The sequence below is a fragment of the Eupeodes corollae genome, chromosome 3 (assembly GCF_945859685.1).
Source record: "Eupeodes corollae chromosome 3, idEupCoro1.1, whole genome shotgun sequence".
Taxonomy (NCBI): Eukaryota; Metazoa; Arthropoda; class Insecta; order Diptera; family Syrphidae; genus Eupeodes; species Eupeodes corollae.
In genome coordinates, this window is record NC_079149.1 from 29,840,280 (window position 1) to 29,858,528 (window position 18,249).

An 18,249-nucleotide genomic window follows, 5' to 3' on the forward strand; every position below is an offset into this window, starting at 1 on the left:
ATCTTTTGTGTATAAAGTCGCGAGTTGGTCAGGATTGATGATGGACAAGTTGTTGGCATATTGCACCAATTTCATCATTCCAGTATTGTTTGCTTTTTCATAGTTTTCTGTTGTTCTGCTGAAGAACAATAAACAAGAAGTTGGAACTGTGCCAACTTATTAGATCAATCGACCCAAAAACTATCTAATTAAGACAAAAGATACACTTCATTCATTTCTGATGGCAAAAGTATCTCCGTCGCTTCTTTATTGGTGGGAAGGAAGGAAAGTGTAGAAAAGGGGAGGAAAAACTTAAAATCAGGTCTTGAGAGTTAAGACACAAAAAACAGCTAAACAACGGGGTTTGCTTTTGCTTTATAACCAAAAGATAAATGAATTAAGAATATACCCAAAGAAAAAAGAACAAACTTACAGTTTGTCTTAAACAAATTCCTGGAAAACCTGCTGATCCAGGCAGGAAGAATCAGCTTTTCTCAGCTCTAGCTCTATACAGCGCCAGCAACTTGGGAACAAGATTGCGTGGCTGTTATTGTGTTGCTGTGGCTCCTCCGTATAGTGTTGCAAATAGATGGACAATTTTTTCCTGCTGCAGCTTCTTGAGTTGTTGGTGATTCAAATATCTAAAAGTGCAGTGCACTTCGTGTGAGTTGTTCTGCATCAGCTCCTCAGCGCTGTGCGGCATCATCTCAGGACAGGACTGGTTGCTGTACCATGCCACCATCATCGATGGTGCAGGATTTTTCCTATGTCCACTTTTAAAGTAGGTACCTCTATCGTGTCTAACATGAACTTATTTTTTTTTGTTTTAATTTGATTTTTGTATCAATTCGATGTACGTGAGTATTTAGATCGTTAAATTGTTGATTTGTTTGAATAATTATTATTGTTTAAAGAAGCGTTTGAAGAAGTTACAAATGAGGGTGTTTTTTATGAAGGTGATAAATTTGTATAATGAAAAAACTAGGTAAGCTAGGAGACATGTTAAACACGCTTCAAACTGACGTTAGCTCACTTAAACGAGTATATTGAAGAAGAAGTGTTATTTATTCATAGCTTGGATAAGTGGTCTGTTAAAGATGTAATAAAATCGGTTTAATATTATGTTGATGGAACACATTTGTATGGAAGAAGATCAAATCTTGAAACTCATGAATATGTGCGAAGTTATGAATCAGAATTAGAATTAAAATGAGTTTGAGATTATTTCTGGGTGGTATGATTGATAAAATGCAAATTTCCAAAGAAATAGGTTAAGTTTTTTGGGAGATCTACTTTGATAATTGACCAAACAAGCATTTTTAACAGTAATGTTCCTTTAAAGAGTTCTGATTGTTTGATGGGTACAAATGGAGGAAGAACTTGATCTTTAGTTCTTAAAATATTATACACATTAGGATATTTTGTAATCTTGAAATTTATGTATGAAACACCTCATGGAAGTTGCTTCAAGGTGTAAATAAGGCCATGAAATAAAAACCAGTAGAGACCGAAATAAAAACTTGGCAAATAGACACCACTCATCAACATAAAACGTCGGTATTCTATGAACTTGAATCACCAATGGGTTTTCCAATGTTGCAATGTATTGAATAAGTCACTGTCGCTTTTGAAGCTGCAACTATTTGAAAAGTAAAAACTATCCAATTATTTAAAATAGAACGAGACATATTTCAGAATGCATTGACAGTTTGAAATTCACTTAAAAAGCTATGAACATTTTGCAGTCACAGATCGCAAAAACTCAAGTTCTTTGTAGTGAATCACCTTCTCCTCTGTCAGTAGTAAAAAAGGGCTCATAAATTTGAGCTGTTAAGAAAAGTAAGTGATGTGAAGAATCCAAAGTATGTGCATTGCTTAAGAAAAACTGAAAATATTTTTCGTGTAGCCCATTGACGATAGTTTAGTTTTATGACGAGGAGTCTATATTTGAAAATAGACATTTAACAAATGACGAAATTTCGCATTTTGAATTAGAGTAAAGGTCTATGCTTTAAAAGCTCAGTTATCGTTTAATCACCAACAAAGTCGTTACTTAAATTTGGTCAAGGATTATTCCGAGCCATTCCCGCAACTTTATCGTAAGAGACATTTTCAACAAAAAAGGCAACTTAATTATTAAAATTTGCTAGTAACATAAAGAGCCTTAAAGGCTATTGTCATGTCTTAACTTAAGCATTAATAATTTCCAATACTGACTATGGGTACAAGTTGTTTTAAGGACCAACAGTAAGCTTTTGATTTGTCGTTTGCTTCCTTAAGGTGGCGCTAAAGTCCTGTGAGAACTAAAGCCTCACCCAACAAACTTCTCCATCTTTTTCTTCTGTCCCTGGCTAGATGTCGCCAGTTGCGCACTCCAAGTTGTCTGAGAATACTTTCCACTTTTGCGCGCCACCTGAACCGCGGTTGACCTTTACTGACTTTTACCCTTGTGGCTAGGTCTACGTTGCTGTACAGCCCGTACAATTCGTCGTTCCTTCTTCTCCTTCACTACTCTTCTATGTATAAGGACCGTAGATCACACGAAGAACTTTTCTCTCGAAACGACCCAAGGTGCTTTCTTCCGCTTTTGTAATAGTCCATGCTTCTGCACCGTATAGCAGGACGAGGATGATGAGGGTCTTATATAGCGACACTTTGGTCGCTCAAGAGGGGGCTTGCTACTCAATTGCTTTCTTAGACCAAAGAAACAACCGTTAACAAGAGTAATTTTTCCTTTGAATTTGGCGCTGGTGTTGTTTTCTGTGTTCATAGTTGAGCCTAGGTAGACGAAGTCTTAACTTAACTACCTAAAAGTTACGTCTGTCTATGATGAAGTTTTGACAGAGACGTCGGTGTTAATGATAACAGCATGTACTTTGTTTTACCTCATTAACCGTTAAACCCATTTTTGCCGCCTCTGCCTCAATAACCACAAAAGTCCCGTTGACATCATGCTGAGTTCTCACTATGTCAATGACATCAGCATATGCTAGTAATTAGACAGACTTTTGAATAAAGTGCCTTTAGGTTTGACGTGGGACTATTCTTTCAAGTACTACAACGCATCACCTTGTCTCAAACCATTTTTGACATCGAAAGGTTCTGTGTTTAGTGGTTTCCAACATTTATGGTCATCTTGCACAATCGGAAGAGTTTGCCAGGGATACCAAAACTAGACATGGCCCTATACAGCTCATGCCGGAAGATGCTGTCATATGCGGCCTTGAAATCGATGAAAAGTTGTTAGGTGTCGATTTGATATTCTTGGATTTTTTGCAGGATTTGCTTTCCTGGTCTAAGGTCACACTCATAAGGACCTATCAGGTTGTTAACGATGTGCTTTAGAAATTCACACATTGAATAATTTTCATATTTTAAAAAATGATTGATGAAAAATAGTTAAGATTTTTAAAGCTATTTGTTATATCTTTTTTGATAAATTTCTTGGTGTCCTCAGTCATCCTCAGTTATCTTAAGCCATCTTCAGTCATCTTCAGTCATTTCCAGTCATTTTAAGTCATCCTCAGTCATCCTCAGTCATTCTCAGTCATCCTCAGTCATCCTCAGTCATCCTCAGTCATCCCCAGTCATCCTCAGTCATCCTCAGTCGTCCTCAGTCAACCTCAGTCATCCTCAGTCTTCGTCAGTCATCCTCAGTCATCCTCAGTCATCCTCAGTCATCCTCAGTCATCTTAAGTCATCCTGAGTCACCCACACGACTTTTCAAGCATCCACCATTGCTTCAATTTGGTTGTACGGTGTTTCCATGTGGGAGTGAAAGCTCTAAGATATAAAAATAACGTAATTTTGTAAATTATTCAAATTTGTTTTCTAAGAAGAAAGATTGCGATTTATTTGTTATTTTTGTATCCAATATAGAAACTTTGGCCTCATCTACGATTAAAGCTAATTTACTACGCTAAAGCTAATTTACATCAACTCTAAGCTAAATCTCTAAATTAAACTTTACCTACTTATGTAAAACCATAAACAAAATCTCTACCTACATAAATAAATAAATAAAATATGTAAACTCGTATAAACTAGAACAGCCACAGGCAAGACGAACGACGCGGAGACGACACAGTGTCAATAGGCCCAATAGTCACACTAAAAGAATTCCAAATTCTCTATCTTATTAAAATATGTAAAATATACAAAACCTTATTATCTACGTAATATGTACCATCATGTAATCGTACCTTAAGCCAAACAAAAATATATGGTATGAATACAGGAAAACTATTTTAAAAAAGAATTTAATTTAAGCTGATTTACATACTTTCGCTATTTGAATAATAATTAATTGATTAGAAATTAAAATTCATGATTCTCTAAAAAAACAATCAAAAACAAAATAAAAGAATTTAATGAAAGATCTGCATATCTGCACAAATCACGACGACCGACGAGACGACGAAACGAACCGCGAATAAATGATTAAATTTATTTTAATTTCATTAAATTTGACCGAAAGGCGGTTCTAATTGACAGATCGATAATAGATTATGCTTATACATTATTATTATAGGATGTGCTATTTTAAAACTCTCTCGCCATTTTTGAGTCATTGATAATCATCACAATCCTTAAGTCAAAAAAAAAAGAAACAGAAGTGTGTAGAGATTTAAAATTTTAATTTCTTCATAGTTTAGAATTAACAGAAATTTAAGCTCATCGTCTAAAGCAAGTTGTTGTTTTGGACCGATTTCACTTGAATATTTTATGTTTTAAAATAACACATTTTTATTCAAAAAAATGTTGTAAGATTTTGAGTCTTACGCAACTATGTAAGTTCTTTTTATAGTTTTAATAATTTTCAATAACAAGAGTAAGTGTGATCGACCCATAACACAGTGGGGCATTTCATTTATTTACTTAGTTCCGCATATTTGCATATAATGGAAAATTTGGATCAACTTAAATTAAATTTTGACCATCGAGAGAGCGCCACCGCTCCGCTGACTTGTTAATTAAGTGAAAGGAACTTGACAACTTTTGCAGACATACTCGTATATACAAATGAATAAAATGTTTATATGGCTGCCTGATAAAATAGCACTATTTAGACACTATTAACATGATAATTTATATATCATCACAACTTAATTATAAGCATATTATTTATGCATCATTTAAAATTGTGTCACTAAAACTATTTACTATATTTTAAAAATAAGCTTTTTTTGTATTAAATTAGATACGTTATTTAGAAGAAGAACGGAATTTTATTCAGTTTTTATCTGTACACTAAATTAAACTAGAAACATAATATATGTACATATGTATTTAAGTTCACCGAACTTAAAAATAAAATTGACCTTCTTTTTCGGTTAGTGCTGTAGTTTTAAAAACTTTAATCGATAGACTGCTTTTACATAAATTCTTATGCATGTTTTATTTGTGTAGGAATTATACAGAAGTTATGTAATAAAAGATTTTGTTATGTTGTTTAGAATACAAGAATAGTTTTGTGGAATTTTAAATATTATGGGCTATAGAATGTTGTTGTAGTAAATATTAAAATTTAAAAAATAGGCTGGGATGCGACCCACACTGATAACTTCCCATTCCGTCTGTTGATTTGTCTTGCTTAAAAGTTTGTCTATATATAGTCGTATCAATGTTTACAAAATTTTGCGTACTATTTTTTGTAGATTTTATTTTTTATGAAAAAACGGACTGTTGGATTTTTATATAAAAATACTGAATATCGAAAATAATATTTGCAGTGAAATAAAATAAGTTTGAAGCCAATATTTTTAATTTTTGAGTCGAAAGTAAATTTTTACCAAGTTTTTGTATTGTTTTTTTTATTTTTTGTAAAAAAACTTTCAGTTCGATTTTTTTTTTTTCAAAATTGTATCGAATGTTACATATTTTAAATTTTTAAAAAGATATTTGAGTCAAAAATCATTTTTTACCAACTTTTGTTAATTTTTTTTCGGTTTTTAATTTTTGTAAAAACTGTCAATTCGATTTTTCTCAACATTTTTCAGAATGTTGAAAACAATATTTCTTATAAGATAAAATAAGATTGAAGCTAACATTTCAATTTTTTGAAAAGATATTTGAATCGATATTCAATTTTTTCAAAATGAAAATAAATTAGCTCACGATTTATCCGGTAGTACCATAATAATTTTTTTTTATATTCTTACATTTCTCCAAAGTTCTTTGCTCGATTATTCTTTTATTCCTAAGCTCATAATTGGAAAAAAGTCCAATACTGTTATAAGGGGCACGGAGTGAAAATGCAAAACCAAATAAAATAAGTAGACAAACGATGCTTCGATAATAAAGGTTTTATTGCAACTGACTAGCTTAAAAATAGTTTACAATTGGTATACTTATATTAGAAGTTTTGGTACAGCTACGAAAACGCATACATAATATCATGGTAATAGAAAAAGCTGTAATATCGAACGATTGATGGATTTAAACATCATAATGAAGTTCTTAAATGTAAATAAAATACGTTAACTATTATTAAGAATATTATATAAGAAAATAGGGTGTTTCAATTAATATTTCTTACACTGTCTATTTACAAATTAAAAAATTACTGAGTGATTAAACACGAATTTTTTATAAAATCAAAAAATGTGTCTAAGATTTTCAGATTATTGTCAAATTAGTTTAGGAAAATGTAGGTCACACAATGGAAAGCAAAATGCAAAGACAGTGTAAGAGAGAAGGGGTCGAAAGACTGAATCGAATATACGACACATTAGAATAGCAGAATATAGTGCTGTGAAATAGGGAATGATCTGGAAAGAAGAGTGTTCTGAACGTTTTGAACACTCAGCTTTTTTAGATATCTTATCATTAAGCTGTCAAAAAATGACATTTTAGAAAAAAAAAAATGCTCAACTTTGGAAAACGTAGCATAGGACTGTCATTCCAAAGGTCTTGTATTGAATTCCTACCTGTGCCACCTAAAGTTTTTTCACGGGTACTGCCTCTTGCGAGGAATTGACAAATTCTTCAAAAGTAATTTCTGCCATGAAAAGTGCTTTCTTAAAATTAAAATTCTTTTTATTTATAACATCCTCTGAAGTAAAAAATTAACACAACTTTGAAACTCTGAACACACTTGACAAAAAAAGTTAATTTTGATTTTGACAGTTTAATAGTTGTTTATAACCTATAAATATTATGATAACTAACTAACTAATAGGCTTTTCACACCAAGTCCAAAAAACGGTTTTAGCGAAATTATCGGTTTCGCCGAAAACCTACATCGGAAACTTAAGTTTTCCCATACATTTTTGGTAAACCACAAGTTTTATATAAAACGTTTCGAAAAACAGTAGCAAATCACGCCACACCAAATCAATTACAATAAAACAAAAACAACAAACAACCAACAAAAAAATAATACATATCATCATATTAAGCCAACTCAACATAGCGATAGCACAGTGAGTACCATCCTTCACTTTCCCCTTCTCTCGTACAGTCGCATGGGTTAGCTTGTGTATCAAATTACATTGTGTTTAATAACTAATGCAATTGATACACAGACTACGTCATCGTTGATAACAGATTGTTGACAACAAAAATTTTACTGTTTTGAACTAACAGGGCCGGATTCGATTCTTGTCACTACTAAGGCATAACACTAGTAGTGGAGTGTATCGAACAGCATTCTGTGCTTCAACTCAGTAATATTTTTCTTATAGTCTTCGTCTGTTTTGGTTTTTGTGTTTCTTTTATTTGCAATGGCTGGAAATTTCAGGGTAGATTATTGTAATATTCGTGGGCTTAGATCGAATTTTCTTTCTGTGTACTCCCATACTGCTTTAAACAGGCCAGCTGTATTGGCACTAAGTGAAACCCAAGTGGGTGAGGATTCCGATCCCACTGAATTCTTTATTCAAGGGTATAACTTGGTGCCATTATTCTTTTCCCACCATGGTCTCGCCATTTACATTAGGAATGATGTTGCTTATCAGGTTTTTCCACAATATGGTCCCTGCACTAATTCTTTTTTCAATTTTATGTGGTTTAAATTTTCCGTGAATAAGCAAATCATTCACTATTGCTTCCTTTATCGAAGCCCAAATCTAGACAGAGTATCAACTTCTCGTGAATTTGGTGCTTTGTCTGATTCCGTCCAAAGAATTGTTTCGTCCTATCCTCGCACTGAAATCGTTGTTACGGGCGATTTCAATGTACACAATTCTTCATGGCTTCAACATTCGGGCCAGTCAACACCAGAAGGAGTGTGTGCTGAGATCTTCGCTGAGTTAAACCACCTAACTCAGCTGGTCAACGAGCCCACTCGAATATCGGACGTGGTAGGTCGAGCAGAAAACACTCTTGACTTGTTTCTTACCTCTGACCATGGTAAGTACACTATTAGTGTCCTATCTCCTCTAGGCACATCTGACCATTGTGTCATATCAGCAAATTTCTCGTGTAAAAACTCTCCAGTTAAAGAAAGAGCTCCTAAGAGAACTATTTGGCAATACGAGAAAGCCAACTGGGACGGTCTCAATAATTACTTCAGGATCTTTAACTGGTCACTATGCTTCCTCGATAGTGACTTTGACGCCAACGCTGATATGATCACAAGTTTGATTCTCCTGGGAATGAGAACTTTTATCCCGAATAGGGTTAAAAGCATCAGACCTAAGGAAAACGCATGGTTTGATGCGAGCTGTAAAGAGGTTATTAGGGTTAAGAAGGTAAGTTTCCGTTGTTTTAAAGCCAATCCAACTGAGGAAAACCGGAATAAGTTCAAGCAAGCCAGGAAGGCCTGCAATGCCCATATTCGACGGACCAAATTTTTACATGACCAAAAATTACGGCAAAAAATACTGCAATGTCCCAAAGGCAGTAAAAATTTTTGGTCATTTGTAAAAAATATGAGGAATTCTTCCTCTTCCTCGGTTCCTACACTCGTTGTGAATGACACTCCTTAGAGAAAGCAAATCTCTTTGCTAGGCAGTTCCCCGCCAATTCAACTCTGCCAGTGGGTGTTATGACTCTGCCTGTACTTGAGCGAGTTAATGATTCTATGGGGCAAATCTTTTTTCGCACTCGTACTGTAGCGAGGGTCCTAAGAGATCTTAACATACACAAATCTGCTGGTCCGGATGGTATTCCCGCTATTGTTCTGAAGAGGTATTCTTCATCGCTGGCAAAACCACTGCGTAAGCTTTTTCATCTGTCCTACTCCTCAGGTCTCGTTCCGAGCGGATGGAAAACCGCATTTGTCTAGCCTATTCCCAAAAAAGGCGAATCTTCCTCACCGTCTAATTATCGACCGATTGCACTTACGTCCCTTCTTTCCAAGGTCATGGAAACGCTGATTAATTATCAGCTCAAGAAATATCTTAAAGAACGGAAGCTTCTTAATAACCGACAGTATGGCTTTCGTAGCAATAGGTCCACTGGTGATCTCATGGTTCATCTCACCGAACAGTGGAACAAATCTTTACATAGCTTTGGAGAAAGTAAGATTATTGCACTAGATATTTCAAAAGGATTTGATAGGGTTTGGCATCAGGCTCTCTTATCGAAAATGCGTGCTTTCAATTTGCATGAATCCCTCCTTCATTGGATTAGTAATTACCTTTCGAATCGTTCAATACAAGTTGTATTGGATGGATTCAAGTCTGAAAACCACAAAATAAATGCTAGTGTGCCCCAGGGCTCTGTTCTATCTCCAACACTCTTTTTCATTTTTATTAATGATCTCCTGTCTGCAACATCTAATCCAATACATTGTTTCGCTGACGATAGTACTCTTAGCTTTTCATATTCGTTTTCAGATTCACACCCCTCTTCTTCGGATGTGGAACTGCAACGACAAAATATGATAAGCTCATTAAATTCCGATCTAAATAGCATTGTGTAATGGGGAATAAGAAACCGCGTGGAATTTAATGCTTCGAAAACGCAATGCTGTCTTGTATCGTTAAAGCGAAATATACCCCCGCTGCCATTATCCATAAATGGAACTTGCATCGAGGAAACTGAACATCTGGATATTCTTGGTATGTGTATCACCAACCACCTTTTGTGGAACGATCACATACGCGATGTCGCCAAAAATGCCGCAAGATGTTTGGGTTTTCTAAGGCGATGCAAGAAGTTTTTCTCCCTTTCTGATCTGGCTGTTATTTACAAGTCTTATATACGTCCAAAGCTTGTGTATAACTCCCATATCTGGGCTGGTGCTCCTGCAACTTACTTAAGCCTCTTGGATAGTATTGAACGTAGAGCTTTTAGATTGATTGGTGATATTACCATCATAAGATCATTTACGTCACTTGAACATCGTCGAAATGTTTCTTGTCTCACCCTGTTTTACCGTTATTTTAATGGTTTATGCTCTAGAGAAATAGCCAGCTGCATTCCTCTCCTTAAACAGTTCAACCGTAATACTCGCGCTTCTAGGAATGCTCATCAATATACCCTCGAGCTCATCTTCGGTCGTACTGTCAAGTATAGAGATTCGTTCTTTAGACGTACTATGCGAATGTGGAATGCCTTACCACACTCTGTCTTTTCCAGCTATTGCAATATTCAGGAATTCAAAACCAATGTGCACCGACATCTCCTTTCAACCCCTCTCCCCCTTTCCTAGTGCTCACACTGTGTCTACATAATAAGGGTAATATATCCCCTTGAGTGTGCGCTTATTATAAAAAAAAAATTCAAAGTTGAACTAAACAAACAAGCCTTTCGAAACATTCAGCGAACAAATTAATGTAAACAAAACAGCTGATGTCTGCTGTCAAAACAAATATTTCATTTTGAAATAAATTTGGTCGTGGTAAGTAATATTATTTATACAATTTCCTTACAAAATAAGAATTATTTCTTTTTATTTGTTATTCACAGAATATGGAAGAGAAAAAAAAAAAACAAAAAAGCAAACTTTGGGAGAGCTGCGTTGCAACAGAAAAAATTGCCAACGTCGAGAATAAAAGCCCCGATGACTATTTGCGGCACTGAAGGTTCTTTTATGATCCTCCAGAGTTTCGAACGCTGTTTGTTATTCGAGGAACCGGAATTCACTATGGCTACTACGACCCCAAGGACGAGGAAGACTTGCTCATAGTTCGAAATGACGTTTCCAAGGGATGCGTCTTCGAACTCGTCGCTACAAATATGTTCTACGCTTTTCTTACTACCTGGATAAAGACTTTCCGGTAACTCCGTTTAAGCACAAGGATTTGGGAGATATGAGAAAGGCGATAAGTTCATTTGTGGAGGAGAATAAGTATGAAAGAAAATTTCTGGTGGAGGCTAAGTCGCAGCGGGCTAGGAAAATTTGCGCCAAAACATTCCACAATATGGGAATCGTTGTTCCAGTGAATAAAACCACAACAGTGGGCTATCGCAACTTAATGAACAGCTTGGCAACATCATGAAGTGCATTAGAAAAACCAGGCGAGTCCTCAAAGGAAGAAGCCAAAGAGATGGTCATTAAGAAATTGCAGCCTATCATAACAGCTTCAGTGATCACTTTGGATGCGTGTGATTGGTACGAATCTGAAACTAGGAATTGACCTTTTCTGCTCCGGCCATAAGGACCTACACGATATCTTTCAGAATCTTCTCAACCCCGCTTATAAGTTGCTTGGATTAAATTTGTGGTGAAAGAAGAAGAAAGAAAGAATTTTTATTGCAATAGTTTTGTTTGTTGTTGATTCTATGATATATTTTCTACACAATTAGCTTCTCCTTAGTGAATTGTTTGGATCGGTTAAAGTGAACTAAGAAGGTAGCTGCAGCCAAGCGAGCTTGTAGTTCTCAGCACTTCAGTTGAAACTCTTCTTGGAGAATTCATTTTTTTTTTTTAATAATTTGAGAAGAAGAAAACTTTTTACTCACACATTTTGTCATCAATACAAAATTTGACAGCCGGTGTCAAACAAATTTAAATGTCAAATGAAAACGTGTAAATGTTCGGTATGAACGATTTTCGAGTTTTCGAAAACATTTTTCCTAAAACCCGGTTTTAGGTTTGGTGAAAATGCTATAACTAACAGATCTGAAACAGAGAATAAATCACTGAACGCACAAAAGTTGTTCTGTTTTTCTCTAAGCTGTTTAAAAACGGCGTCATTGAACAGACCTAAAAATTGTTCTTGATTTGGAATACACTAAATTATAAAGGGGGATGGGCTTCATTAGTTTATTCTATTTGTTTACACAAATCAAAATAGAATAAAATACTTCGATCATTAACATAGATTCAGGATTTTATCACGTAATAAATTTATAATATCACCAACTTGTTATTTAGCAATAAATTTATGATCTTATTTATTTCGATGACAATGTTGTTTAAAGATCATCGACCTCACTTCGTCTGTGCTGTTTCGTAGAGTCGTCGTTATTTAGTTGCTGTTGTCATCATAGCTGGTATTGTTTTGATGATGTCGACTCAGAATGGTCGCTTTGTTCGCACCTTTTTCTCTCTTTTAAAAAATATTAGTAATTAATATACAAAAAGTAATTATTAAGTAGCGCATGATGCCATACCTACCACACAGGTGAAGACCACTTTTTTCTAGATCCAAATACAGTGATTGCCAAAAATCTCTACACGCTTCACGGTTATTTGCATCACGATGTCACCAACACCATATGTGCCCCTTAACAACAACAAAATCAAGCCTTTTGAAATAGATACAAAAATAAACTTACAGCATGTTTCGCGAATGATGGCCAACGTTATTTGGACTGAATATTTATGATCATTGACCTTTTTGGTCATTTACCGATGGGGCTTAGTGGTCCGTGGTAGTATCACTTAACGTACATACCAAAAGGGGGAAATGCAATTTTAATTCTATACATAAGCTAACATGATATCCACAATATACTATAGACGCTAGTTTGCTTGGTATTCCGGAACCAATGCCAAAGGCCGTGACGCTACGCGATGACGGGACGACGACGACGCGCCAGCCTCGCAGTTAAAACACGGACAAGTCACCGAACAACATACACGTGCGCCTAAAGAATTACTATTAAAATGTAATCAACACCAAAGTTGTTGATCATGCGGTTTCGTGTACATTATTATTTTGAACATGTTAAAGGAATTTGCTGATTTTTCCAACGCTATATGTGTTCCATACCATGGTTAGGAATACAACCAACAAAACAATGAACATGAACAACAAAATGCTGTCTGGAGATGAAAATGAGATAAATGTTTTTATGCCTTTAGGGCATTAAGTTTAAAATGGCCTGACAATCCGACTTTAGAGGATTAGCTAAAAAGTTCAATCAAAGTTCAAACTTTAAGTAAACTAGATCATATCTTTGAGAGTTATCAAACAAGTCTTAAGTGACAGTAGTGATATGTTCTTTCATTTTGAATTCGAACAGATCCTTGGGCTATGTTTACATTACATGCAGTTTTGACCAACTTAAATAAATGGAAATTCTTCAAAAGGATAAACTTTCCATTCTTTTATTCTGCTATCTCTCTTTCGTTACATTTTTGGAGTAAACAAGAAAGATTTGGTGAAATTGTCTATAAATCAAACAGATCTAGATTGTTACCATCAGTCAATGTCATTCTTAATTTGAAATGTCAAAATACAATGAAAAACGATAATATTCCAATATCTCAATCAATTGAGCTCGCAATATTAACCCAATTCATTTGTTCCAACTTGCATTAATCATATTTCTCCAATAAATATGGAAAACTTTTGCAATCACACATAATATTTTATTTTTGACATTAGAACTAATTGACGTGGATTCAAATGAATGACCTGACACAAAACTCATCCGATACTCATTTCATTTTTCATGTTGTTGTTTCTACATTATGTAGAAATTCATATGAACATTGAGCACCACATCCCTTTTACGAATAGAAAAATTGATGAAAAATTCTTCCAGCCACTTCCTCAATTAAAATCAACCTGTCTGGACTGTCTTTCCAAATGCAACAATATAAATTGAGTGTGAACACCATCAATGCAAATTAAGATCTCACATTGCACATTGGAAGAATTTTTCCAAGCTCCTCCCGAGACTGATGTTACTGATGGCGACTGGTTCTATTATGCGAACTGCAGAATTCTTCAATGTTAGACCAAAACGAAAAATGAAAACGTTTATAAATACAACAAAAAAAGACCTTTGTTAACCATCGCATTTCTCTTGGCTTGGCCAAAGTGTTGGGAAATATAAATAGAGAACCTCCAATAAAACTCCAATCAGCAGCATTTGCCAGATTATGGCAATTTTTCATACTTAAAGCCAAGATTAACCATGCTGCACCACCATACGCTCTGACATTGGCTTTGGCTTAAGCTTTTAGCTGATGGTCTTTGGATCTTATGGTCTCGGTCATGACTTTGGAACCACGTATATTCGGTACATACAATGTACCAAGGGAGACAATGTGAGACACATTGAAAATGCGAGGAGTGGAAAGTACGAAAAATCGTGATCGTGACTTTGAGATTCTAATACTTGTGTATTTATAACTTCGATAGTCGTCATGACCATCACCATTCGCCACTGCCACCACTACTTTTCTGCACCTTGCCACAACCCAGCCACCCGCCAAGGTAAATTAAGCGATTTTATTTGTAGGTGGACTACCGAAGATAGCCTTACACCTGCACTAATGGAATGCAAGTGTAAACATAGCTTTAATCTTAACCTCTTCGACTAAGTCGATACTTCGGCACTAAATCTATGTTTGACCAAATACCCCAACCATCCAGTCAATCTTATCGTGAATAATTAGAAATGATCGCATCCAATGATAATCACTTTATTGGCAAAATAGTTGGATGCGTTCATTTGTTGAGATGTCAATATATGTCAATATCAAGTTGACACTTCAAGGTGTTTTTTCTGTCACTCTGTTCGTGGAAAAAGATATATTTATAGATTTTATCTCTAAAAAATGAATGGAATGGAAAATATAGAATTAAATCTATTTGGTATCAGTGAACTTATTTTTTCATGACAGATGTCATCATTCACAATGTCACACCACATACACTACACTCTGTTGGCACAAAAAGATAAGATTCAACATGAAAATGAAGTAGCAACGGCAACTGTCAAGCAACTGTCAGGATCGCTTTCACTCGCTTCGTTTGATAAATTTAATGTTTTATGTGTTCTCGTTAAACAAAAATATCCTGATCTGGTTTAAAAATGAGGATTCAAACTATAATAAATATAATTCGGCCAAAAGATTGTGGTTTAGTTTGGAAATAGTCTCATTTCCTTTAAATGAAAGCAATTTTAAAACACTTCTTTGGTAGCGAAACAATTTCACTCCTTAATCAAGAATTTTACTGTGCAAAAAGTGACACATGGGTGATTAAGTCATAATGACAAACGATTAATCAGTTCTAATGCTGGTCACAGCGCACAGCACAGGTGTTTGATATCACTTTGATTTTCACTTTCACAGTTAATACCCAAAGGCGAAAATTTATTGTGTGATGGCTTCATTGGGTATGGGCGTGTGGCAGCAATCTAATGAATAGGTTTGTTTTTTCTCTAACAGTTCGCCATTTTCATATATAAGTTTCAGAACTGTTTGTAAGGATCTTGATTTTTTGGGACATATTTAACATAAATGCAAAAGGCATGATCCGTAGGCTTAATTTAATTATTATATAGATCATAGCGTTATTTGTAATGTCATGTTTTTTAGGATATGTTGCTATTCTGTCAAATTCAATCTAAATTCGACATATCTACGACCGAAATTGTGAATGGTCAGTTGTTGTGTGAGCTGGACTTCATATGGATGTAGGTGTAGATCAAAATGCAAAACGCACGAAGAATCGCAACATTCGGGTCATAGGCAACACTTTCAATTAGGGCCAGTTATAACTATCATTGAAATCGATCCGGAAAAAAGTTTGAATCGATGTTTGACGGTGTTTCCCTTAGATTAGAAATGAAAATTATATAACGATCGATCGGAAATCACACAAAGAAATTTTGTTGAGAGAAAAAAGTTTAGTTGCTCATTTATTTTTCTCAAAAAATGTATTTTCCGGACGGAAATTTTTTCTCATGAACAGCTGATAATTTTATGTTCAAAAGTGAAACGAACAGTTCCACTGATTTGTGTTCCAATTTCACACAATTCCAATGACAGATTTCTGTCAGTAAAAATTTTTGGGTGGCTTTCAATCAGGAAACATTTTTCAATGACAGAAATTTGTAATGATAGCTACGAGTATAAGCAACCTGTCAAAAAAAATTCCAATGTTTGTTTTCAATGATGAAAACCAATGATAGCTATAACTTGCAGCAGAAATGTTTTCAGTGGTACGTGAGTGAAACTATAATGTACAGGCCTTACAATATCTGTAAGTAATCCAGTTTCTTGAAATGTCTTCACAATTTTGCCAATTGCTTCCGTTGTTGGACCATTATGTAAACCATAATCCCTTCTTAAAGCACGATGTGTGGCTATGGCAGAATCACCATTTTTGGAGAAGGTTTTAACAATTTATATGCGTTCTGTCAGTAGTCGACACATGATCGACCACTGCGAATTCCCGCTTGATGCCTCTTGAGCGTGGACTCAATCTTAGATTTTATTCTCTCGAGAATGATAGTTGCCATTTACTTTGGAAATACGGAGAGAATGATGATTCCTCGTCAGTTATTGCAGCTCTTAAGATCACCTTTTTTTGGTAGCTCGACGGTTACCCCGTCCTTCCATTCCCTGGGAAAGGTTTCGTTTTCCCAAACAGACTCAACAAGTGGCAACAAGATACCGGCAGCAAAGTCGGGGTGCACTTTGAGGAATTCGGCAGGTATGCTATCTAGCCCAGCTTTGTTGTTCTTTAAAAGATGTATCGAGGTTCTTATTTCCGTGCAAGTCGGGGGGTCAATATTAATGCCTCTGGTAGATCTACGTATGTCCAGCAGTTTATGATTTGCATTAGCATTTGCATTTGCAATCTGGTCACAGTTCAGCAATGTACAGAAGTGCTCCTTCCATCTCCGCAACTGATCTTTTATTAACACTAAGAGAATACCGTTCGTGTCACGAACAGGATGGTTGACAAAATGTTGTTGGCCTACAAGATCACAAGTGATTATGTACAGCATCCTCATCCGCCACCAGTCTACCATGCCGCTTACCACTTCTTGCTGTTCTTCCGCCTTTAGAGAGATTTTCTTCAACCCAAAGACAAGTCTGTGCCCATGCCAGCAATGCTGGGTTGTTTGCTTATAACGGCAGCCATTCGGGCCCCTTTATGTGTGTTAGCGCGACCCACTCTCTACCACGTGGAAGTGCACATAGGAATTTTCCCTTCCCGGCGTTTCCTAGCGTTTCCCAGTACTTTTAGAGAGTCAGCTCCCTTCAGCTCTTCCTTAATATCTACGATTCTTCCTCAACTGTTCTTCTTCAAGCGCTTCTCGGTCTCCTGACTATGTTGCCTTCTTGAGTGAGTGGATTCTACTGCATTGCCTAACCTGCAATTACCTTACTAAAACATGTGTCCAATCCACTGTCACTCGTGCCTACGTATAATAGTATTCACGGGTTCCTGACCCGTAATCAATAGATTAGATAGTTCGTAGACACATATTAAGGGAGGTATGCGGGTCCCTGGTAATCAGTGCTATTTTTCCAAGTGCTGCAACCGTACAATAGTACTAATTCGGTGATTGACCGGAAAAGCCGTACCTTTGACTTCAAGCTGAATTAAAACCATTCTTTCAATATACTGATATCTACTTTTTCTCCAGGTCCAATGTTTATCAGAGAAGATAAGTGGAAGGTTCCGGGTCTGAAATTTTAGGTTTACTCGTGTTGATTTTCAGCCCCACGATTTTTTGTTCTTTTCTTCACCTACATATGAAAGAGGTCCATTGTCCTATGAGATAACAAGCGTACATGTCTTCTTTGTCTAGTTTCTTGTCACAGTTGATCTTATTACTCCATTTCCTGCCAAGGCCGCACTGATCACCAAAAAGAATTGGTAACATCATGCAGCCCTGTCTGACTCCACTTTGGACTTAAAACTCTTCTAACAAAATTAATCGGAAAATTTCTTCTTTATCCGAAATATTTTGTTCCTTTTCTACCTGCGGTTTTAATTGCATCTATCAGGAGTTAACAGTCACCTGTACAACACTCAGGAAATTCGGGGCTGACTGTTTCTGCTACCACCAATCATTAGACTAATTACTTTTATAATAAAAAGTATTTAAATCTTCTTTTGTTTTAAATTGACATGTGACCATAAGATTTTCCAGAACTTCTATAATTTTGAAGTCATT